Here is a 26,722-nt window from a genome sequence, read left to right as displayed (position 1 = left end):
TTAAAACTTATAATGTGCAAGAAAATCAGCGCCAAGTATAGGTTTGTTTACGTTTGCTACGACAAAGTTCCAAATAAAGTCTCTGCGTAATCCTATGTCTAACTTTTGCTTGATTATGCCGTAAGTATGTATGAGTGAACCATTAGCGGCAGTAAGCGAGTAGTTGTCAGGCGACTTGCAATTAGGCATAAAATTGCGTGGCAGAACGCAAAGGTCAGATCCGGTATCAATGAGGTATTGAATTTTAGTTACTCTGTCCGTGATAAATAGGCGGCAGGTTGTAGTAGGAGGACAGTCGGCAGCCGCCACGGTAGACTGTCTTGCTAGTTTTCCGCTTTAAAGTTGCACGGCGGAATGCAATTCCGTGCGTTGGTACTAAAGTGACTATGATACCAGCACATACCTGATTTGACAGCTCGATACCGACCGTGTGACTTCGATCTGCTACGACTGCGCGACCTGCTGCTGTTAAAACGCGAACGTCGCTGACCGCTGCTGTTACCGGTGCTTAGCTGAGCAATTTGTTGCGTCATTTCGCTCTGGATGCGCGCCGTTATAGATTGCTCCATCTTCCTAAACATGTCTTCGATCGAAGTCATGCTTGCAACCTGCTTAAAAGAAGAACAAGGTGTCACGTCGATGATTTGGTCTGCAAGGATCGCGATGTCGTCTAAAGAAGCCGTCTTCTGAGACGCGATGATCGCTTGCACTTGAGTAGGTAAGCGAGTGGACCACAAACTTCGGAGAAAATCGTCAGTGACACTATCGCCAGCTAATCCTCGAAGGTGACGAAGGAATTGGCTTGGTTTCCTGTCTCCAAGTTCTTCAAATTGCAGCAACTGACGTCTTTTGTTTTCTTGCGACGTTGACAGTCGGTCGATCAATTGTTTTTTCAACTTTTCGTATTTATCTGTTTCTGGGGGCTTCGTTATGATATCCCGTACTTCTCGAGCCGTTTTGGGATCTAGCTCTCTGATAACCTGGAAATATTTCGTTGAATCCGCTTTCACGCCCCAAACGGCGAACTGCGCCTCGACCTGGGCGAACCAAACTTCCGCATCTTCTGCCCAAAATGGTGGTAACCTCATGGTTAGACGATCAACCGCGGCGCCTGATCGCTCGGGCTCTATTTTCTCACGAACGGAATCTTCGAATTCGTCGGTCATTTTGAAAATTTTGAAAGTCGCGGGTCACCAATTTAGTGTTCTGGTCTAGAGCACTATTTATATGATAAATAATACACGGAGATAGCAATGATGAATATTTACATATAATGAGAGAATATTTACAATGATTAATTTACAATTGATTTGCAAATAAGATTTTAGTTTCCGTATCGTACGAAGGAAAATTTAGTTGTGAATGACATTGACTCGTTGTCTCGTTGACGTAGACGGTTTGTGGGCAGCCAGCATTGCGGTGCGCCACAGGCCCACTTGCACCATCCCACTAACCCGGGGTTAAGCGGTTCCACTTCACTCTTTTGTCTATAGTTAAGAGGATACGGGAGCTGAGATATTCTAGGTGAATATATCCGTCTCGCTAACGGAAGCGGCTCCTAAAACTAGTGCGATAAGGACAAGACGAAAAATCCTGCGTAAAAATCTCAAAAAACGAGGTTTCGTACTCGACTGTTTCCTCCACCAAAACTTAATTAAATGTAAGGAAATTTTGATGGTAACAAAATTATCTGTGTTGGACTGTTTTGCTACTTTAGGCTAATTTATGTCATTTTTGAACACCATGCTTCTCTTTGCGGCCTAGTAGTAAATTAGGCCGTTATGGGAATAGATGAAGTGCTCTAGCGCCTTAAAAAACAAAAAATATCAAAAAAGCCAAACAGTCCGACACAGATATTAAAATAATAATCTGTGTTGAAAAAAATCATTGCTTTAGCATCAACCGCCACGGAGGAAACAGTCGAGTACGTTTGTATGGAGAAATGCCGAAACCACTCCATTCTGCCAAAATCGAGTATTCGGGTATCCGGGTTAACCCCGGATTAGTGGAATGGTTCAAGTGTGCAAAACGTTCAAGTTGATAAACAAGACCAAGTGCGGGTAGTTCGAAAAACTCGTGCGGCTACATGTTGAGGGCAACTTTAACCAGTCTTCTCCGAGAACACGGGGACTACGCCGTCCTCGAAACGCCGGAGGTAAATTTAAAACGTAACTTAGTAGTAGTAAATCACTTTATTGTACAATAAATAGGTTCAAATGAAATTAAGTAAGTCTTTGCGATTAAAAGTTTTCAATCAATTTCAATGAGATGCAAATCGTGAAAGTTTAAATCAGTGACATAATTTTTATTTCAGTCAAAAACCCAAAAAAAAGCTTCTGTCTTCAATCTTGTACTTTCTCTTCCCTAAAACCCTAAAAATGCATGTCTCGTCAGTCCAAAGATTTATCTCCGGCGAAGATAGACTATAATAAACAAAGTGATAGATACCGAACATAGCGAGGTGTTTTTATTGCCTCTACACATGATCTGAGGAAGCCACAGTAGAATTATGGTCAGTACCTTGACTTTGCCTTTATATTGATGATGATGATGCATTCCTGTTATTCCTCATTAGGGACATAGGGCTCGCAGAAGAATCCTCCATTTGTCACGATCTTGAGCGGCTTCTTCCAGCTCTTTCCAGCAGAGTCCAGTTGAGCCAGCCTTTATATTATCTTGATAAACTATGGAGGTTATAGGGATTGTCAGAGATGGGGTATAGTATTAAATTAAATTAAATTATTGAAAGGCCCATTCGTAAGTTTATGAATAACACAATATTATCCATTAGCACTTTTAATAATGGAGTCTGTAACCATTTTGTAGGTTATCACGGGCATAAGCATTTCAGTCTAGTCTTGTGTTTCAACAGTAAATTAGCTTCAAGTTAAACACCTTTATAGCGTTTTTAGTAGTGTCTGAAAGAGCTTGATACTTAATAACAACCTTAAGATCAGGCCACAATGGATACACAGTGTGTAGTGCGTCTCCATCTACAGATGGAGACATATTGATAGTGTGTAGCTTTCAAATAGAGCTCGACGTCTAATCCTTTTGTCTATTGTTAAGTAAAACCGCACGTGCTACTTACCTGCAAAAAAGGGTCTTAATTATTATATTTGGCACCTGAGCGCGGGCTAGTGCAACGCTCAAAAAACCAGTGTAGATGCGCTCTCCGATAACGTTACGCATCTCGATGACACATTTTAGACTGATTCTGTAGCGTTCGACTCGCCGGCACTCAGTAACCGAAGTACGTATTTTTTATGCAAGTGATTGTGTCACGTGGCACGAGCGGTTTTACTTAACAATAGACAATAGGATTAGCCGTCGAGCTCTATTTGAAAGCTACACACTATACCTACCTACAACATAAGAACTTTGATCCGATAAACTCCTTAATACCTATGAAAACGGATTTGAACCCACGTTCTCCTCTCATGTAGAAACGTCATTAGTCTTATTCGTTTTTAAGTATTAGCGAAAGTGAATAAATTAAACCCAAAAAAACAAACACATAATCATTACCAGAAGATAACTTGTACGGTAATTTATTTACACATAGCCATGTGTTATTATGAGTAATTATTTACTATTCGCACCTACGAATATCTAGTTCTGGCTCTGTACGGAGTCAAGCTACTGCTTACCATTGGCTGTGTTTAAATTAGTATTAAATAAAGAAGACGGCGTCTCTGGTATGCTTTTGAGTATTTTTATCGATAATGTTGTACATATTTTGTTCGGAATTCACCGATTAATTAACATCTAACTGGCTGCATGCCCTTACCTTAATATACCGTGACAATCTTAATTACTAATTTATGAAAATATTAAAAATTATGAGGCAGTTTGTTAAGGCTCTATTACAAAATTAACATGTTAATAACAATCCAAACACCATTCTGTACACGTTCACCGTTGAGTTGGGGCTGAGTAACAGTGGTGAAGCTGCCATTAAACTCGGTTCCCACCGGCTTGCCTAATTTGAGGGATTTCAGTACCTACGTTATCCGATATCCTACAAGGACAAAAATTACCCCCGATTGCTCAGGAATGATGTATGACGCCGCCATTTCTAGAGTTAAACCAAGAAAAGTCTGCAGCGATTTTGATAGCCCATGCAGTGCAATTGTTATTTTTTACGTCATAATTTCATACAAGTTTGACGTTTAAAATAACACTTGCATTGCGTGGGCTATCAAAATAAATAATAATAAATAATAAATAAATATTATAGGACATTCTTACACAGATTGACTAAGTCCCACGGAAAGCTCAAGAAGGCTTGTGTTGTGGGTACTCATGTATTTAAATATATAGAAAACAACCATGACTCAGGAACAAATATCTGTGTCATCACACAAATAAATGCCCTTACTGGGATTCGAACCCAGGACCATCGGCTTCACATGCAGGGTCACTTCCCACTAGGCCAGACTGGTCGTCATAAAATCGCTGCAGACTTTTCTTGGCTTAACTCTATTTATCATACTCGTATAATCCATTAGATTTTTATATACCATGTCATAACAGACAATATACCTGAGAGAGTACCGTGACATGCTTCGGAGAGCCTAGGACTCTACTCGCACTAACAGTGCGAGTAGCGTTCATAACAGCTGCGCTCCGCGTACTGCTGCACGCCGAGTCGCACGCTGTACGCGCGCTGCGAGATCCGGTTGGGGGAGGTCTTGCGCTGTCGTAATATGTGGGTGGTGGGTTTGGTGGTGTGGTAGTTATAGTTTTTCCTAATAAGCACAAAAAACTGTCCGCCCTCGGAATACCCAACTGGCGTGAAGTGGCGCAGAATAGGACTGAGTGGCGCTCTCTTGTGTCAGAGGCCAAGATCCTCTTTGGGTCACTGAGCCAATGATGATAAATAAGCACAAAACTTTAATCAGAACACTTCTTTGTCGACCAGGTCGAGCAGTCCTAGACCGACTCTCCAGCACCACAGTAACAGATGGCACCGTGGAACCAGGCAGAGAACTGCTACCGGAGCCTCTAGACGTGGCTCCGTTCGCGGTGGTAGAGGCCAACGCCACCTGCGGGGACAATGGGGCTGAGGACTATTGCAGAGATACGCCGGGAAAGTAAGTATTTGTTAACTCTCTCTCTCTCTCTCTCTCTCTCTCTCTCTCTCTCTCTCTCTCTCTCTCTCTCTCTCTCTCTCTCTCTCTCTCTCTCTCTCTCTCTCTCTCTCTCTCTCTCTCTCTCTCTCTCTCTCTCTCTCTCTCTCTCTCTCTCTCTCTCTCTCTCTCTCTCTCTCTCTCTTTCTCTCGAACAGTTTATATACTCCAACTATTACGACGCATCACCCTTTTAACTACATCGAGAGAGTCCCTCGATACAGACTGACGGCAAAAGACCAACCAAAAGTGTAAGATATTATTTCTAAGTTAGTAGTTAGTAGCCAGCAGCACAATGGTAACACCAGGTAAGTGTTTATTGATCTGTTTCTTTCAGTTTATTGTGAACAGTAAACAGTGAACAGAGCTTCCTAGCACCACCTGATCTGAGAGTTGCTAGGTAACGAAGGCTTAACTTTTTAAGGAAACTGCAGGTTTCTTGCGACTAAGTTTGAAGAGTCCGAAAATTTCTTTAACCCCTGGAGCGCCCCAGAATTACCGTAGTATGGAACTCCTATACTAGTTACCAGCACACGTGTCTGTGTAGGGCGCTCCACGGGTTAACACCAAGGGGACTGTCTGCTATTTGAGCATGTCATACAGGTAGCCCATGTGTCCATGAAATAGGGAGTATTACTGCAATGTTCTGCAGACAGAGCGCCGCACTATGTTGTTATGTAAACCATAGAGTAACTTATACATACTCGGCCTCAAATAGTTTTTTGACAAGTTTTCACAATGACATTGATGCATCAAGGCGGTTTGTTTACAGGTGGCCTACCGCGAAACGCGAAAATCTAAATTTCGTTATCTGCCTCTCTATCGATCGAATAGGCAAGAGTGATAGAAAAGCAGAAACCGAACTTTCGATTTTCGTGTTTCGTAGGCCCTGTGATAGCGCTTGTGACGCCCTCTACGCAGAGTTTTGCGTAATATTCCCTATTATGCAGCTTGGTGTATATCCCCGCTGAAGAAACCATAAAGAGGCAGAATGACACATAATCTCCTTTATGATCTCTTCCTATTTATTACACGACTGCCCAAACAAAAAGAGTGTATTGTTTTCAGCGTTCATGTTTGTATGTATGTGAGTTTCTTTATTCCACCTTAACTTCTGAATGCCTTAACCGATTTAGACGTATGATACATCATTAGAATCCTTACGTCATCCCGGGTAACATAGGCTATGTGACGTCATTATAAAAACAATATGGCGGACTTAATACACCATATTACGCAACCTTTAGAAAAAAATATCGTGCAAACCTATCGAGTAGGGTATCAAAATGAAGGGCTTTGAAAGCCGATTGATAATATATATGCAACATGTGGGTTTAAGTCTCATTTTGAGAAAGTAAGAATTGACAAAATATGTTAAGAGAAGCTAATCTCTTAAAACCAAATATTATTATTGAATGGGATACTTATTAAAATAAAAGGAAAGGGTTTGATCGCTGATCATAAAAAAATATAATTATATTATATTAGGTAGGTACATACTACTCCTAGTTTTTAAAACATGTTCGTAATTGCGCTTATGGAATCGAAAAGTTTAAAATATAACTTCTATTTATTAATCGATACGATACAGAGTCCGTCTAAGCTAACTCTGCACCGACTTTGGCAGAACAAATCGTGAAAGTATCATTATAACCTTATGGTTTGATTTAATTTTAACATTTATGATGATGATGACATTTTTTTTAAGGCCGAAAGGTGAGCTCCACGTAGGGCCTACGGCTCAGAGCGTAAGAAAGAATTGCGCTTCCTGCAACTTGTCCAAGTATATGCACTCGGTCCAAAGCCAGGCGCCAAAGACGTCCCCACACTAAAAGGGTCAGGCGTAGCCCGACGTACGTGACACGCTATACGCTTACCAAAGCCGGCGCCCTCATACTCAAAGCATCGGCCGTAGCCCGACATACGTGGCGCGTTGTACGCGTTCCAAAGCCGGGCGCCTTCGGCGCCCTCATACTAAAAGTGTCGGGCGCCGAAGGCGCCCTCTTACTCAAAGCGTCGGGCGTGTACGAGGCGCGTTATACGCGTTCTAAAGCTGGGCGCCTTCTGCGCCCTAATGGTAAAAGAGTCGGATGTAGCCCGACGTACGTGGCGCGCTGCACTCGGTCCAAAGCCAGGCGCCTTCGACTCTCTCATACTAAGTGTCGGGCGTAGGCCCACATACGTGACACGCTGTACCCTTACCAAGACGCCTTCAGTGCCCTCTTGCTGAAAGCGTCGGGCGTAGTCCGACGTACGTGACACGCTGTACGCATACCAAAGCCGGGCACCTTCGGCGCCCTCACACTTAAAGGTTTTGGCGTAGCCCGATGTACGTGGCGCGCTGCACGCAGTCCAAAGCCAGGCACCTTCAAATCTCTCATATTAAAAGTATTGGGTGTAGCGTGACACGCTGTATGATTACCAAAGCCGGCCTCATACTCAAAGCGTCGGGCGTAGCCCGACGTACGTGGCGCGCTGTACGCGTTCCAAAGCCGGGCGCCTTCGGCGCCCTCATACTAAAAGAGTCGGGCGTAGCCCGACGTACGTGGCGCGCTGCGCGCGGTCCAAAGCCAGGCGACTTCTACTTTCTCATACTAAAAGTGTCGGGCGCCGAAGGCGCCCTCTTACTCAAAGCGTCGGGCGTGTACGAGGCGCGTTATACGCGTTCTAAAGCCGGGCGCCTTCGGCGCCCTAATGGTAAAAGAGTCGGATGTAGCCCGACGTACGTGGCGCGCTGCACTCGGTCCAAAGCCAGGCGCCTTCGACTCTCTCATACTAAGTGTCGGGCGTAGGCCCACATACGTGACACGCTGTACCCTTACCAAGACGCCTTCAGTGCCCTCTTGCTCAAAGCGTCGGGCGTAGTCCGACGTACGTGACACGCTGTACGCATACCAAAGCCGGGCGCCTTCGGCGCCCTCACACTTAAAGGTTCTGGCGTAGCCCGATGTACGTAGCGCGCTGCAAGCGGTCCAAAGCCAGGCGCCTTCGACTCTCTCATATTAAAAGTATCGGGCGTAGCGTGACACGCTGTATGATTACCAAAGCCGGCCTCATACTCAAAGCGTCGGGCGTAGCCCGACGTACGTGGCGCGCTGCACGCGGTCCAAAGCCAGTCCCCTCAACATTCTCATACTAAAAGTGTCGGGCGTAGCCCGACGTACGTGACACGCTGTACGCTTACCAAAGCCGGGCGCCTTCGGCGCCCTCATACTCAAAGCGTCGGGCGTGTACGAGGCGCGTTGTACGCGTTCTAAAGCCGGGCGCCTTCGGCGCCCTAATGGTAAAAGAGTCGGATGTAGCCCGACGTACGTGGCCCGCTGCACTCGGTCCAAAGCCAGGCGCCTTTGACTCTCTCATACTAAGTGTCGGGCGTAGGCCCACATACGTGACACGCTGTACCCTTACCAAGACGCCTTCAGTGCCCTCTTGCTCAAAGCGTCGGGCGTAGCCCGACGTTCGTGGCGCACTGTACGCGTTCCAAAGTAGTCGGGCGTAGCCCGATATATGCGGCGCTCTGCGTGCCTTTCTGTACTGAGGACGCCCTCGCAAAAGTAATATAAAGTGACTTCAAATGATTATTAACGAAATCATGACCCCAAAATTAATTAAATAAATAAAAAATTAAAAAACACGACTGCGAAAAAGCTAACTGAAAAGATAAAAATATTTTTTAGTTGTGTTAGTTACTCAACTTAATGAATGTAAAAATTCTAAAAAGTATAAAATAAAATAAATTAATTAAAAATTAAAAAACACGACTGCGAAAAAGCGAACTGAAAAGACAAAAATAATTTTTAGTTGTGTTAGTTACTCAACTTAATGAATGTAAAAAATTATTAGAATATAAGTGTTTAGTGGAGGTTATAAACAACAAACGCAAAAGTTTTATGCTCATTTAGGATCGTGACTGTACCTGTGTATTTTATTTCAATTGCAGTCGGGGACCTTGATGTATTGACATTTTCCCATTTAAAAGGTCCCCGACTGCAATTGAAATAAAATACACAGGTACAGTCACGATCCTAAATGAGCATAAAACTTTTGCGTTTGTTGTTTATAACCTTCACTAAACACTCATATTCTAATAATTTTTTACATTCATTAAGTTGAGTAACTAACACAACTAAAAATTATTTTTGTCTTTTCAGTTCGCTTTTTCGCAGTCGTGTTTTTTAATTTTTAATTAATTTATTTTATCTATGATCATGACATAATTACGTTCTGACACTGTTTGTACCTACAAATGTCTGTAAACTGTTTATTATTCTTAGGTTTTAGTAGATTATGTATAAAGCCAAAATTCTACAGATATTTCATCACTCTATTCACTTTCTATTTGTTCTGTTCTAGACGATTCATTTTCTATTTGTTTTCAGACGCGGCGTGGTCTGCGACGTATGCGAAGGCTTGGATGGCCCAGCAGCCCGCCGTCACCCAGCCTCTTACGCCATCGACGGTGACCCTAGTACGTGGTGGCAGAGCCCTGTCGGCGTAGCTCATGTTACGCTGGTCGCTACATTACCTGATGTAAGTACAGTAGTTTTGAAGACTCCAGCAGGGTTTTTAAACCTTTTAACCGCTTAGAATTGTTCATCGAGCGAGCTCGTGTCGCCGCCGGTACGAAATTATACGAAGTTTTGTCTTAATTATCAGACTGAGGCGAAATGAGCTGGATATTTTTGTCTTATATATCAGACTACGTGTGACATCACATAGCATGTAACTAATCTTGCGCGCATGCTTCTACAGCTAGTAGTAAACATAAGACAGAGTGTTATATGAAGTTATATCATTGTCGTCCGCGATAAGTACGGCTATAATACGCTTGCAAAAGTTTAAGACACAATTTATGGCGATGACGTTTCTGCCACACCACTCGGTGCGTCAAAATTTCTGGGTTCTGCAAGCCTATGAAATTGTGGATACAAGGGTGAACTTCAGTATGGCGAAGCGAAGTCATCTCAAGAATATTTTTTTGGTTTTAGCTTATTAATGTAATGTTGTTTAAAGTATAATATTGATAGCTTATTATGCAGTGAACTAACATGGAAGATTGCAGCTAAAAATTTTAGAAGCATCAGTCTTAAAATGCGGTTTACGAGTGAAGAGTTAACAGACACAGACAGACAAAGTTACTAACGCATTCATAACTTTAGTAAGGATAAACATAAATATTTAGTACCCGTACATAAAAATACCACAAATACTACATATCTAGATATACTGACATTACTGGCCCTGCTAGGACGCTAATCGTTCGTCCATCCAGTGGTATCCCGTTACCTTCCTTATTCACTCATTTACTATTTCCGTATCAGTTAAAACAGTTACGGTTGTTTTAACTGATACGACTGAGAAATAAAATGTAACATGAAACTATGAATCTGATGTGATTCGTTTTGTCTACGTAAGCATAGAGAAAAAAAAATACATAGATTGCTCACTCCATACATCAGTTTTGGTACCAAAAAGACTACGATTTTCATAGTCGACATCTAGAATCGAGTAGCGGAATTATCAGCACTGCTAAATAGCAGTAGTAGCACTGTCAAGTGACAATAGATGTAGCACCGACCGGGAAGTCTTATGCTCAACAATGTATGGAGTGAGCACTCTTGTCTTACTATATTTTTCTATGACGTAAGCGACTATCTTTAACTTTAAACGTTATAGGTAGAAGTACATTCGTAATTATCATCAAATCTATAGCTTGAATTAATCCTTAGCTCTACCTAGTACCTACTCTTCTACTATATCTTACATTACGGCGATTAGTATTCTCATTCCCCTCCTATGTTATAAATAAAATTGTGAAAAATATATTAAAGGATTGAAATGGTGAAATAGTACCAACATATCCTTCTGACAACCGCGTTTCAAAATTTGCCAGCTTAAATTTAACTTAGTCACGTTGATAAAGAGTCAAAACTTAATGGGGACCTAGTCACCTGCAATAATATTATGTTTCACAACGAAGGCCGCTAAATATCTGTCACGATCTTATTTGTAGAGCCATATGAGTGTGTCACATATTTTTGCAGCCTTCGGGAAGTAACATATTATTGCAGGTGACTGTACTACGTGTAAGACGCGGGTCGTCAGGAGATTAAGTCCCACTTTAACTATTTCTACGCGAAAGAAGTCGTGGGCAGAGACAAGTGATAAATATGGAAAATAAGGTAGCCATTTCGTTCGATTTTAAGGTCCCTTTAATGTTTGGCCTAGCTTATAAGTACATGTTCTTAAAATATTTTATTGGAATTTGAGCTTTATCAAAACTGCATAAATCTCAAAATTCGATACGAATTCGCGTGGGCTTAAGAAGTTTTACATTTGTATTTGTAATTCAGTAATAAAATAAGTAAAGGTAATACTTGCTTATAATGATTATATTTATGCTTCGTAAATATAATTTTAATGTCTTTCCTTATTGCAATACTTGATATTACCGTAAATGCTAGTCAATGATATAATAGAATTTATAATCAATATTAAGATTCAAAAAATAAATTAATTAAAAATTAAAAAACACGACTGCGAAAAAGCGAACTGAAAAGACAAAAATAATTTTTAGTTGTGTTAGTTACTCAACTTAATGAATGTAAAAAATTATTAGAATATGAGTGTTTAGTGAAGGTTATAAACAACAAACGCAAAAGTTTTATGCTCATTTAGGATCGTGACTGTACCTGTGTATTTTATTTCAATTGCAGTCGGGGACCTTTTAAATGGGAAAATGTCAATACATCAAGGTCCCCGACTGCAATTGAAATAAAATACACAGGTACAGTCACGATCCTAAATGAGCATAAAACTTTTGCGTTTGTTGTTTATAACCTCCACTAAACACTTATATTCTAATAATTTTTTACATTCATTAAGTTGAGTAACTAACACAACTAAAAATTATTTTTGTCTTTTCAGTTCGCTTTTTCGCAGTCGTGTTTTTTAATTTTTAATTAATTTATTTTATTTTATACTTTTTAGAATTTTTACATTCATTAAGTTGAGTAACTAACACAACTAAAAAATATTTTTATCTTTTCAGTTAGCTTTTTCGCAGTCGTGTTTTTTAATTTTTTATTTATTTAATTAATTTTGGGGTCATGATTTCGTTAATAATCATTTGAAGTCACTTTATATTACTTTTGCGAGGGCGTCCTCAGTACAGAAAGGCACGCAGAGCGCCGCATATATCGGGCTACGCCCGACTACTTTGGAACGCGTACAGTGCGCCACGAACGTCGGGCTACGCCCGACGCTTTGAGCAAGAGGGCACTGAAGGCGTCTTGGTAAGGGTACAGCGTGTCACGTATGTGGGCCTACGCCCGACACTTAGTATGAGAGAGTCAAAGGCGCCTGGCTTTGGACCGAGTGCAGCGGGCCACGTACGTCGGGCTACATCCGACTCTTTTACCATTAGGGCGCCGAAGGCGCCCGGCTTTAGAACGCGTACAACGCGCCTCGTACACGCCCGACGCTTTGAGTATGAGGGCGCCGAAGGCGCCCGGCTTTGGTAAGCGTACAGCGTGTCACGTACGTCGGGCTACGCCCGACACTTTTAGTATGAGAATGTTGAGGGGACTGGCTTTGGACCGCGTGCAGCGCGCCACGTACGTCGGGCTACGCCCGACGCTTTGAGTATGAGGCCGGCTTTGGTAATCATACAGCGTGTCACGCTACGCCCGATACTTTTAATATGAGAGAGTCGAAGGCGCCTGGCTTTGGACCGCTTGCAGCGCGCTACGTACATCGGGCTACGCCAGAACCTTTAAGTGTGAGGGCGCCGAAGGCGCCCGGCTTTGGTATGCGTACAGCGTGTCACGTACGTCGGACTACGCCCGACGCTTTGAGCAAGAGGGCACTGAAGGCGTCTTGGTAAGGGTACAGCGTGTCACGTATGTGGGCCTACGCCCGACACGTAGTATGAGAGAGTCGAAGGCGCCTGGCTTTGGACCGAGTGCAGCGCGCCACGTACGTCGGGCTACATCCGACTCTTTTACCATTAGGGCGCCGAAGGCGCCCGGCTTTAGAACGCGTATAACGCGCCTCGTACACGCCCGACGCTTTGAGTAAGAGGGCGCCTTCGGCGCCCGACACTTTTAGTATGAGAAAGTAGAAGTCGCCTGGCTTTGGACCGCGCGCAGCGCGCCACGTACGTCGGGCTACGCCCGACTCTTTTAGTATGAGGGCGCCGAAGGCGCCCGGCTTTGGAACGCGTACAGCGCGCCACGTACGTCGGGCTACGCCCGACGCTTTGAGTATGAGGCCGGCTTTGGTAATCATACAGCGTGTCACGCTACACCCAATACTTTTAATATGAGAGATTTGAAGGTGCCTGGCTTTGGACTGCGTGCAGCGCGCCACGTACATCGGGCTACGCCAAAACCTTTAAGTGTGAGGGCGCCGAAGGTGCCCGGCTTTGGTATGCGTACAGCGTGTCACGTACGTCGGACTACGCCCGACGCTTTGAGCAAGAGGGCACTGAAGGCGTCTTGGTAAGGGTACAGCGTGTCACGTATGTGGGCCTACGCCCGACACTTAGTATGAGAGAGTCGAAGGCGCCTGGCTTTGGACCGAGTGCAGCGCGCCACGTACGTCGGGCTACATCCGACTCTTTTACCATTAGGGCGCCGAAGGCGCCCGGCTTTAGAACGCGTATAACGCGCCTCGTACACGCCCGACGCTTTGAGTAAGAGGGCGCCTTCGGCGCCCGACACTTTTAGTATGAGGGCGCCGAAGGCGCCCGGCTTTGGAACGCGTACAACGCGCCACGTATGTCGGGCTACGGCCGATGCTTTGAGTATGAGGGCGCCGGCTTTGGTAAGCGTATAGCGTGTCACGTACGTCGGGCTACGCCTGACCCTTTTAGTGTGGGGACGTCTTTGGCGCCTGGCTTTGGACCGAGTGCATATACTTGGACAAGTTGCAGGAAGCGCAATTCTTTCTTACGCTCTGAGCCGTAGGCCCTACGTGGAGCTCACCTTTCGGCCTTAAAAAAAATGTCATCATCATCATAAATGTTAAAATTAAATCAAACCATAAGGTTATAATGATACTTTCACGATTTGTTCTGCCAAAGTCGGTGCAGAGTTAGCTTAGACGGACTCTGTATCGTATCGATTAATAAATAGAAGTTATATTTTAAACTTTTCGATTCCATAAGCGCAATTACGAACATGTTTTAAAAACTAGGAGTAGTATGTACCTACCTAATATAATATAATTATATTTTTTTATGATCAGCGATCAAACCCTTTCCTTTTATTTTAATAAGTATCCCATTCAATAATAATATTTGGTTTTAAGAGATTAGCTTCTCTTAACATATTTTGTCAATTCTTACTTTCTCAAAATGAGACTTAAACCCACATGTTGCATATATATTATCAATCGGCTTTCAAAGCCCTTCATTTTGATACCCTACTCGATAGGTTTGCACGATATTTTTTTCTAAAGGTTGCGTAATATGGTGTATTAAGTCCGCCATATTGTTTTTATAATGACGTCACATAGCCTATGTTACCCGGGATGACGTAAGGATTCTAATGATGTATCATACGTCTAAATCGGTTAAGGCATTCAGAAGTTAAGGTGGAATAAAGAAACTCACATACATACAAACATGAACGCTGAAAACAATACACTCTTTTTGTTTGGGCAGTCGTGTAAAAAGTTCTGCTACTCGATACTAGATGGCGTAAATTTCAATTCCACTTAACAACGTTCTTTGGCCGAGAAATCGTCAATTAAACCGACGGTGATAAATCGAATATAAATCATGATTTATACCTTACAATAAGTGGTAAGTGATAAAAATAAATTGGCGTTCACTTTTTATTGAAACAAGAGTAAATTCAAATAAGGAACGTAGGTGAGTTGTGACTTTCGGCAATTGTAGCCGTATTTAACGGCCATTTTGTATTTTTTAAGTCCAAAGCGCAAGTTCGGCAATTAGTGTCAGAGTTTATTGCTTTTAATTGGCGTTTTGTGATAAAGAGGCGAACTGTGTTGCCATTAATCGGAATGTTGCCACATTTATCACCGTAATTGGAGTTGCTCGTTACTTTAGGTGTAAAATGGGTTGCGAGTCCGGTGGTCCGTTAACGCGGTTCGCGGTAGACCCTCTGATCTTTTTAAGGGGCTACCCGAGGTTTTCATCGGTTTTTAACGTTTTGAATCGTATCTCCTTTTTTTGCACTACAGATAGAATTATAAGACGGTTATCGGTTCTGCAATCTTTTATCTCCGGTTTTGTCTACCGGAGTTTGAAAGAAATGAATACTTATTTATTTAAACATTGTCTAATAAACACTTTTTTCGTATCTAGTTTGCTGTGAACGATCTTACATGTACGAAATCTACATATTTGGGTTCGTCTTTGACGTCTCGAAAAATTTTAAACTAATTAACACAAAAGTTATGGCCAGATTTTTAGCCTAAAATTGTTCAACTTTGATTCCAAATATCCCGAAGACAATGAACTTTGAGGTAAATATGGGATAGTATATTGCATAAAGACGTTGCTGTTAATATAATAACAGCAACGTCTTTATGCAATAGCGACGGTCTCCGTTTCAACTTGGACAAAAATGCTTTCGTACATAAGTATGTCCGGATGTTCTCCTCTAAAGGTCGCAATTCTCAACCGATTCTCGTGAAATTTTGCGAGCGGTTCGATAAATAAATAAATTAACCTGTCGTCTACCAAGCTGTCAAAAAAAGCCCCCCCTATCTACCCCGGCCGGAGATCTCCGTCAATTATTTTGCTCCCCGTATTTGTTACGGCCAGAGATCTCCGGCCATTTTAACCCCAGTCGAATGCAATACAATACAATTTTTTTTTAATGAAATTAAAGTTGCTTTTCACATGCCAATTATCTCGGGTGCAAAAAAATACGATCGTAACGTAACAAATACGGGGTCTCCGGCGCGTGTGGGGCGCGGGAGACAAGAGTAACGAACAATTGGCCGGAGATCTCCGGCCTGGGTTGACGAGTGGTTAAATATATTTTTTTATCGATTCAGTTTTTCGAAATCTTTCAAACTGGCGGAGCGACACTTGTTCAGTTTTAAATAATGTGAGCGAGGTCTACAGCTCACAGAGTCATTACTCATTAGTCTACTAAAGTACATATGTAGCAGATACTGAAGTTATATGAGGCATTCTCTATGAAAAGGGACAAAGGTCGATGGGGCTTACGCCGATCACCGTCGCGCAGAGAATCGTTAATAATGGCATAAGCGCCATCGACAATAAGGTCCCTTTTCATAGATAACGTGACATATACATATGTATTATATAGCATTATTTATCGTCGTGTTAGGTGCATAATATAAGCGGGACTTACCCACTCTAAACGTATTACTCGTATCTTTCGGTAAAGCACGCCGCTATCAGTACTCGAGCCGATCTAGACATTCTAGACACAGGCTATAAGTATCTAGCCTACGCTTAGCAGTAGATTAGAACGGCTATGTTGGATATAATAAGTACTAGAGATGGGTCATTGCCGATAATCATTTACTAAAGCGATTAGAGTTAGACCAAGAAAAGTCTGCAACGATTTTGATAGCATACACAGTGCATGTTTTATTTATAAGTCATAATTTCGTAGAAATTTGACGTTTAAAATAACACTTGCACTGTGTGTGCTATCAAAATCGTTGCAGTATTTTCTTGTTCTAACTCTAATATTATATTTACTGTAATGTTACCAGTAATATTACCACTCAACAGAGAGAAAGATAGAAATATGAAAATAAAAAACCGGACAAGTGCGAGTCGGACTCGCCCACCGAGGGTTCCGTACTTTGTAGTATTTGTTGTTATAGCGGCAACAGAAATACATCATCTGTGAAAATTTCAACTGTCTAGCTAGCACGGTTCGTGAGATACAGCCTGGTGACAGACGGACGGACGGACGGACGGACGGATGAACAGCGGAGTCTTAGTAATAGGGTCCCGTTTTACCCTTTGGGTACGGAACCCTAAAAAACTACTTACAAATTATTTTATTAAAAGTTTTTTTGATTTGTAATTGGTACAACACTTATTTGCTTACATTTAGTTACACTTACTAGACCTTGGTATTATTGCTACAGAAATAACGCCACATATATTTTTATTTATTTAGTGTTCCGTATTATTATATGAAAGGTATGTAGGGTCATTGCGCTAGTTTCCGTCCATGCTGTAGTTTTCGTCCACTTGACAGATTATATAATCAGCAATATATAGGTAATTATATCCATATAATTTTTTATGGTCGTTAAGCCCTTTAGTATATAGACAGTTTCCCCTTAACCCCTTACTGCATGTAATAAAAAATATTTGTTTAAATTTGAACTTTGTAAGCTGTCATTAGAGTTGAATATCATATCCGCCATATATGGCATTGTATGCAATAAGGGGTTAAGTACTAAACTGTGAAGGTATTCCGGTACGTCACGAGATGCGCTAGCGCCGCTAGGGACACCATGCGTACGGGAAATTGGGGACTAGTCCTAAAAATATTATGTAATAAAGATTTTATCTGCAAAATAATGACTGCACAGTAGTTTTCTTGACAGTTTCGATAGCATGGCTACCTGCATAAAAATAACGGGTAAAAATTAAATTGTGTCATGTCATGACGATCATTAAATCAAATTTATGCAAATATACAGATAATAAATGTTGTGCTCTAGGTACTCTATTACCTTAAATACGATAAGACTATTTCGTTTTGTAACATAGCTAAAATTAAGTACATATGTACTTATTTCAGTTAGGTACTTCATGATCAGATCCAGTAGAGTTAATTCAAGTACTTTATGAGCATAGTTTGCCATTGACGTTTTTTCTTTAATTCTAAAGATACCCCTTTTTTCTGTGCCTTACCGTGCGTAATAAATGGGTCTTGCGTCACATTCCCCAAATACCAATACGTAACTTTAAAAAAATCAAAAACATCCTACGGGCACTGTCAATTTATTACCAAATTAGCTTATCCAAAAAGTCGTAGGCGCCTTTTAAATGTATGACACATACGTCACTTTTTAGAGCACTCGTGAGCGTTCATTATTATCAGTATGAGTTAAACCAATTTAAGCTTGAACCGTAGATCTATTATAACTTTAAGTAACCAGAGTTATATTTATACTGGATAGAGTAATTCTTGGGAATCGCCCAGTTAAGTGGTGTTGCTACTAAATATCTCTTTTTTAACGTTGGCGCCACGCTGAGGTTTAAGAATAGGTCGATGTTGTATTTTGTATTTTTTTTTACTAATAGAAAATGGGGTTACTGTTGGATAAAGGAGGTCGTAAATTAGATACGGGTTAAATGATAAAATGGACACGTAGAACTATTAGCGATGTTTTTTTTTGGAATCTGGAATTTTGAATTTCATGCTATATTTTCCCAATAATTTTACCTTATGAAATAGTTTTATTAAGAAGGTAATTTTAATTATTGTTTGTTATTTGTCGCGTTTTTTAGCCTTATTAATCAATGCGGAAATTATAATATTATATTTTAATATAGCAAAGATTATATACATATACCGGGTGTGGCCTGTAACATGAGCAAAAAATTTAACTGTAGGCTGTACTCCTCATACTGACCAACATTTATTCAGCGACTTTTAAAAATAACTTGTGGTTTGATTTTTAATACACTTTAAAGTTTATTCTAAGACGCAATGTATTGCGAATTTTGTTATGTTTAAGGCGTGACAAGCAACGTCAATCACAATGATATGGTGTGGCGATGGCGTCCATTGAAGATAATATTTATTTTGTATGAAAAATAGGGAGTCTAAATACTTCATAATTTTTAAAAGTTGTTGAACTAAAGTGTCACCGTTTGAGGAGTACAATCTATGTTTTAATTCTTTGCTCGTGTTACAGACCACACCCGGTATATAATCAATATTTTAATACAATGTAATTCTAATTTGTATTGAAATGGTTTTTTAAACTACTGTTTTCAGCACCAAAGTTCGCACTTTTCTATTTGGTGCTATAGTTTATAGATAGAGAATGCTTGAAGGCATTAAGTTCGCCTTTTGTGCAACAAAATTTAAAATAATAATAAGTAACAATGAGGCTATTGCACTCTACTAGAGTTAGACCAAAAAAAGTCTGAAGCGATTTTGACAGCCCACACAGTGCAAGGGTTATTTATACGTCATAATTTCATTGAAGTTTGACGTTTCAAACCGCTGCAGACTTTTCTTGGTCTAACTCTAGTACGTTTATTTTACTACCAGATGTCCAGATTAAATTTATCACCATAAAAAAATCAAATTCTACAAGTTTCAGTATCTAATCGTTTGCGTTTATCATGATATTAGTAACATATTGATTATTTGCTTACCTGTCTTTATTACATACAACATTAAACAATAAAAAATGAGGTTATCGACTTTTCCAAGTAAATTTGAACAATGTCATAAAAATGTACGCTTAAGGCTGAGGCTACCGATTTTTGTGTACCTAATCATTACTATTTTATTATGATCCTGAGTCTATTTACCTCTGTTCTTATATTGCTGAACATTTTCTTCATTAATAATATCAATATCTGGGAGACCGAGCTTTGCTCGGAAATGCGCGTTTTTACAGGGATAATAGATCGAACAGCTAGATCGATTTATCGCCCCCGAAAACCCCCATATAGCAAATTTCATCGAAATCGAGCCGTTTCCGAGATCCCCGAAATATATAAATACCTAAACAGGAATTGCTCTTTTAAAATATATTTTCCGGATCATACAACCTTCAAATCTTCAAGAAAACAACGTAGCATCTTAAATGCCAGCTACGCACTTGCAACACCAGAGGGGTTGGGGGTTGGGTCAAATAGGCGACGGTAATTGCTTACCATCAGGCGATTCGTCTGCTGGTGCTGCCTCCTAATATCAAAGAAAAACCGGCCAAGTGCGAGTCAGACTCGCGTTCCAAGGGTTCCGTACATTAAGTCCGACTCACGCTTGACTACTTGCTATGTAAAGAATTATTATGTGTAATTTTTTCAAAATTTTAGACCCAGTAGTTTCGGAGATAAAGGGGGGAATGGTAATTTTTTCGGTATTTTCTTAAATAACTTCTAACCTATTTATTTTAAAAAAGTAAAAAAAAATATTGTAAATTCTTAAAATGAGTTCTTTCATTTGATATATACCTAACACGATATAGTTTGAAAAAAAAAATTTTTTTTTCTGTCTTCTTTACCCACCAAAAGTGGCCCCTATGTTTGAAATTCATGAGGTACGCCTAAAAAAACGTAAAACCCCCACGATGGCCAAAACTTCCGTCTCAATTGGCTTTACCACGCGATTAAAATAAACTAAAACCTGTTTATTCCACTTGTTTGCCAAGTAATCCATTCGATTAGGCTTTACTAATAAATCTTATACGTAATACACGGTCAATATATTATATCGTGTGCATCTTCAACAATGGATAGATAGCGGCAGAACAAAGGGGGGCAAATGGGCGGCGACGGCGATACCATCGCATTGTAGTAGACGCGTAATGGAGACGGGTAGTGCGTAAATCATTATAGGGTGGCCATGGGGTAGGATTCTGGGACACTTTTTTATTGTAAAACTAGCGACCCGCCCCGGCTTCGCACGGGGTGACAAATTATACACCCAAACCTTCCTCAAGAATCACTCTATTGATAGGTGAAAACCCCATGAAAATCCATTCATTAGTTTTTTTTTATCGCGAACAAACATACAAACACACAAACAGACAGACGCGGCGGGGACTTTGTTTTATAATGTGTAGTGATAAGTAGAAGACGATGTTTTTTCTTCTTCTTTTTTTCGTTATGGTATCGAGGATACGGTAGGAGCATATAAGCTTACTGATAGATAGAACAAAGGGGGGCAAATGGGCGGCGACGGCGATACCATCGCATTGTAGAGGACGCGTAATGGAGACGGGTAGTGCGTAAATCATTGTAGGGTGACCATGGGGTAGGATTCCGAAAGATTTCGTAATTAATTGTAAAATAAGTGAAAAAGGGGTTATTCTTTTCTTTTGTGATGGTAACGAGGAAACGGTAGGAGTATAGCTTACTGATAGATAGAACAAGGGGGGCAAATGGGCGGCGACGGCGATACCATCGCATTGTAGTAGACGCGTAATGGAGACGGGTAGTGCGTAAATCATTATAGGGTGACCATGGGGTAGGATTCTGAAAGATTTCGTAATTGTAAAATAAGTGAATTACGGGTTATTAAATAAAATAAATAAGTAAAAATACTATAGGACATTCTTACACAGATTGACTAAGTCCCACAGTAAGCTCAAGAAGGCTTGTGTTGTGGGTACGCAGACAACGATATATATTATATATAAATACTTAAATACATAGAAAGCAACCATGACTCAGGAACAAATATCTATATTCTGTGTGTGTAAATATTTGTATTCTTTTCTTTTTGTCGTGATGGTAACGAGGATACGGTAGGAGTATATGAGAAGCTTACTGATAGATAGAACAAGGGGGGCAAATGGGTGGTGACGGCGATACCATCGCAGTGTAGTGGACGCGTAATGGAGACGGGCTGTGCGTAAATCATTATAGGGTAGCTATGGGGTAGGATTCTGAAAGATTTCGTAATTGTAAAATAAGTGAAAAAGGGGTTATTCTTTTCTTTTGTGATGGTAACGAGGAAACGGTAGGAGTATAGAAGCTTACTGATAGATAGAACAAAGGGGGGCAAATGGGTGGTGAAGGCGATACCATCGCATTGTAGTGGACGCGTAATGGAGACGAACAGTGCGTAAATCATTGTAGGGTGACCATGGGGTAGGATTTCGAAAGACTTCATAATTGTAAAATAAGTGAAAAAGGGGTTATTCTTTTCTTTTTTTTCGTGATGGTAACGAGGACACGGTAGGAGTATAGCCAGGGTTGGAGAGTTATTTATCCGAATATTGCAAACGATTTTATAGATAATAATGGCTCATAACGCACAATAATGCTTGACATTTATTGAAAATGTTATGAATAAATATCTATGTCTATGTCAATGTCTACCTATTCAAAACTGAAGGACACTAAAATTTGTAAAATAATTATATTCTTAAAAGATCTAGAGATTTTATACAATATTAATTACAAACAATTATTTCATACTCTTGTTATCGTACAAATTACTTTTGCAATATGTACAATGACATCTGTGCTTATCGATTAATAATCATTATAATTAATAAACACATGTACTTTCTTTTTATCTAATAACGAAAATTAATGTATTCTATTTTTTGATCGTTTTAATTAATTTAGAGATCTTTAAATGATTATTTGTTAATCTTTTATGATAATTTCATGATTGATAATTATATCAAAGTGTGAGATTGAAAACAATTATGTAGGTATTCAATAATAAATAAATAAATATTAAGGACATTTTTACACAAATTGACTAAGCCCCACGGTAAGCTCAAGAAAGCTTGTGTTGTGGGTACTCAGACAACGATATATATAATATATAAATACTTAAATACAATAGAAAACAACCATGACTCAGGAACAAATATCTGTATCATCATACAAATAAATGCCCTTACCAGGATTCGAACCCGGGACCATCGGCTTCATAGACATGGTCACTACCCAGCTACCCACTAGGCCATTCTGATATCGGTATTCTGATATCGAATACGATTTTGTTCCTATTCGACGTTCAATATACAGGCCTAACCGAGTTTTAGTTCAGTATCATATATCATATCAGTATCATACTGGAAACTGATCTAAAAACTAAAACTCGAATTGGCCTGATAAGCTTTCTATCTCAATGCACCAATGGCATTAGATTTTGTCCAAGCAATATTGTATTCCGACTTGGTTGCGAAAAAGTGTTGCAACGCCACTATGAACAAAGGGATCTATAATGGCGCTGCCAGACTCTGTCGATTGCCAAGTCGTAGAATGACGTAAATATTGACCCTAAAAAAAATTGATATAAAATATTTTCAAGCTCGTCAATAGGCTTGAGGGCATGCTTAACTTTACCCATAACCGCGATTTCGATTACAGAGAATCTTTAAGAAGTGATAAAGTGTTACTTTACTGGAAAATGTCATTGAGTGAAAGTATGCAAAGCGTTGTTAATTGCTTCGCTTAAAGGTTAATTTGATCGCTTATCTGCAAGATTGATAGCACCTGTTGCATAATAAAGTCGTCCTGTATGGCTAAGATGGTCGGCTCTTTATCATTTGTCACCATGCCTGTCACGTTCTAACAAATATGTAAGCGCGAAAGTGACGCATGGCATGATAGGTGATAAAAATGCGACCATGGTACCGCTCTGTACGAGTACCACGAGCCACTGACAGTGTCAACACGGACATATACGCCAACGTCTACGTAATTTACTTTCTCACTCTACTACGATAATTCCGCTACTCGATGCTAGATGTCGACTGCGAAAATAATAGTCGTTTTGGTACCAAAACTGATGTATGGAGTAGGCACTCTATTCTTACTATATTTCTCTATGGTACGAGCGAGATTGGTCAAAATTATTTTCGTTGTCTTGTTTCTGACCACTCTGTCACGCTTGTACCTATATGTGTCTTCTATCAACTAAATAAAAAAGTACAGTAATATTGCATGTCTTTCTAGCTGTACCTGTAGATTATATTTAACACGAAACATTTTAAAAACTAAATTTCATCTCATACCAAAAACTCCACTCCGTAACATTTTTTGGGGACAAAATACAAGATAACGAAAAGAATTTTGACCCATTTGCAATAAGGTGCCAGTAGCCAAAGTATCTAGAGATAACGCTGTTTTCCAACAGTGTCGTAGATATTAGGGAAAATAAATATGTATGATATCTTATCTCGTACCTACGTAGAACAAGTTAGCCGAGATAATGTAGAAAATTTTATAACAACAACATTCGGCCTAATTCGAACATTATGAGCTGTTTCCCACTGACGTCTAGTTTTTTGCGGGTATTACGGTTTTTTGCATGATCCCGTTTTAGCAGTATAGGTGCTAATACTGCTAATATAGTACGTTTCACAAGAGGATTCTGTTTGCGGGATCCTGCAAGCATACTACAGAAAACTCCAATCCTGCAAAAAACCGTACGTTTTCGGCGTACAGCGTTCAAAATGATCTTGACGCGACTTTATTGTAAAGAGAATAAGAGCGCGTCAAGGTAATTTTGAACACCTCGCCCGCTTAGCAACTTCTGCTGCTGACTATACGTCAAAAATTTGCACATGGATCGGATATGTCACTGTCAAAAATGACAAAAAAAAAACAAACAAAAAAAATCACTTTGGACAGTGAGTCACTGACATATCTGATCCATATCGTATCCCTGGCACATTTTTGACGCATCTTAAAGTTCGATTAGGCCGATCGTCTCTTCAAAACCAGCGTTGGTAAAAAACCCTAATCGAAATCAGTAATGTACGGAAAGGTCACGTGACTTTTCGTTTCTGTCATCCAAATACATTTTTCATCTTGTCTAGGAGGTGTAGCTATAAAGGCCATTCTATTATTTATTTTAGAAACTTCGGTATCCTAAATAAACCTAAAAGGTATATTTTAGATCCTGGTCTAGGAGGTGTAGCCATAAAGGCTACTTTCTATTATTTATTTTAGAAACCTCGGTATCCTAAATATACCTAAAAGGTATATTTTAGATCCTGGTCACGGCACCAAAATGTTAGTTTCATGTTGAGAAATGAGCTTAATACTATGTAATAGGCATTTGGCTAGTCACATTGGCCCTCTGGAGGTTGATTCGAAGTTAAAAATTGATGTCAATTTGTTATACGCTCGTGTATCTCGTTAATACTCATAAATTTGTTTGACTGGTAGAGAATGCCTTATGGCATTAAGTCCGCCATTTGTACTTATTTTTTATTGTGCAATAAAGTTTAAAATCTATACATATAATAAAGCTGAAGACGGTCGAAAGTCTGTACATGGAAGATATTTGAAAAAAAGTTGGCGGGGGATACTTAGAATCGATAACAGAACACGTTCCAAAAGTTTTTAGAATTTTTGTCTGTTTATTTGAACGCGCATCACGTGAAAACGGCTGAACGGATTTTGATGAAAACTTTACTAATCTGTCGAGAAAATCCCCGGCCAGGTTATAGGCTATAAAAATTCAACCCCTAAAAGAGGGGGTAGCCACAACACTTGATTGACTTAAGTTTGCCCCTGAATCTTATGGCGCTACTTAGGAAGGAGGGGCAAACTTTTTTCAAATATGTGCTACCACTATTGAGTACCCTGGTAAACTAACAGATGGAGCTGAATTTAATACGTTGTGACATGAATAAGCCACCGAGGAAAGATTTTGCCAAATTAACTCTAAGTTTAGAAGACACGGATATCAACAAAAATAATTGAATAATTGTGTTGATTTAATAAATTAATATATCGAAAAATGTTCGCGCTCGCTTCGCTCGCATTTTCAATAACTTTCTAAGATATGGCGACTGCAGAAGCATTACTCTGTTGCAACGTTGCTGCTGCAGCACTGTCAATTTCCGGATAAAATGATGTGACTGATTTCCATACTAAAAGTAAAAATGTACAACTGTCTATCAAATTGCGTTTTTATATCGAAAAATTTTCGCGCTCGCTTCGCTCGCGTTTTTAATCACTTTCTGATATATGGCGACTGCAGCAGCATTACTATGTTGCGACGTTACTGCTGCAGCACTGACAATTTCCGGATAAAATGATGTGACTGATTTCCATACTAAAAGTAAAAATGTACAACTGTCTATCAAATTGCGTTTTTATATCGAAAAATTTTCGCGCTCGCTTCGCTCGCATTTTCAATAACTTTCTGAGATATGGCGACTGCAGCAGCATTACTCTGTTGCAACGTTATTGCTGTAGCACTGTCAATTTTCGTGTTAAATTATGTGACTGATTTCCATACTAAAAGTAAATATGTACAACTGTCTATCAAATTGCGTTTTTGTATCGAAAAATTTTCGCGCTCGCTTCGCTCCCGTTTTTAATCACTTTCTAATATATGGCGACTGCAGCAGCATTACTCTGTTGCAACGTTACTGCTGCAGCACTGTCAATTTCCGGATAAAATGATGTGACTGATTTACATACTAAAAGTAAATATGTACAACTGTCTATCAAATTGCGTTTTTATATCGAAAAATTTTCGCGCTCGCTTCGCTCGCATTTTCAATCACTTTCTGAGATATGGCGACTGCAGCAGCATTACTCTGTTGCAACGTTATTGCTGTAGCACTGTCAATTTTCGTGATAAAATGATGTGACTGATTTCCATACTAAAAGTAAAAATGTACAACTGTCTATCAAATTGCCTATTTATATCAAAAAAAATTTCGCGCTAGCTTCGCTCGCGTTTTCAATCACTTTCTAACATATAGCGACTGCAGCAGCATTACTCTGTTGCAACATTACTGCTGTAGCACTGTCAATTTTCGTGATATAATGATGTGACTGATTTCCATACTAAAAGTAAAAATGTACAACTGTATATCAAATTGCGTTTTTATATCGAAAACTTTTCGCGCTCGCTTCGCTCGCGTTTTTAATCACTTTCTAT

The 26,722-nt window shown here is 40.1% G+C and overlaps 1 protein-coding gene and 1 long non-coding RNA gene across 2 annotated transcripts in view; both read left to right on the top strand.

Moving 5' to 3' along the window:
* LOC134791041 (uncharacterized) overlaps positions 1-5,096 on the top strand; it is a 164,912-nt gene extending 159,816 nt beyond the window's left edge. Inside the window, exon 3 of the long non-coding RNA XR_010144239.1 lies at positions 4,925-5,096. This is a non-coding gene — a long non-coding RNA (uncharacterized LOC134791041). The remainder of the gene's footprint in view (positions 1-4,924) is intronic.
* Positions 5,097-9,536: 4,440 nt separating this feature from the next.
* The window catches only part of LOC134790362 (laminin subunit alpha-2-like), a 45,524-nt gene continuing 28,338 nt past the window's right edge, over positions 9,537-26,722 (top strand). The window contains exon 1 of the mRNA XM_063761131.1: positions 9,537-9,662. The gene's annotated coding sequence lies outside the window, so the exon portion shown is untranslated. The remainder of the gene's footprint in view (positions 9,663-26,722) is intronic.

This window comes from Cydia splendana, chromosome 5 (assembly GCF_910591565.1).
Source record: "Cydia splendana chromosome 5, ilCydSple1.2, whole genome shotgun sequence".
Classification (NCBI taxonomy): domain Eukaryota; kingdom Metazoa; phylum Arthropoda; class Insecta; order Lepidoptera; family Tortricidae; genus Cydia; species Cydia splendana.
Note: the sequence above shows the minus strand (reverse complement) of the source record. Positions and strands in the feature narration are given on the sequence as shown.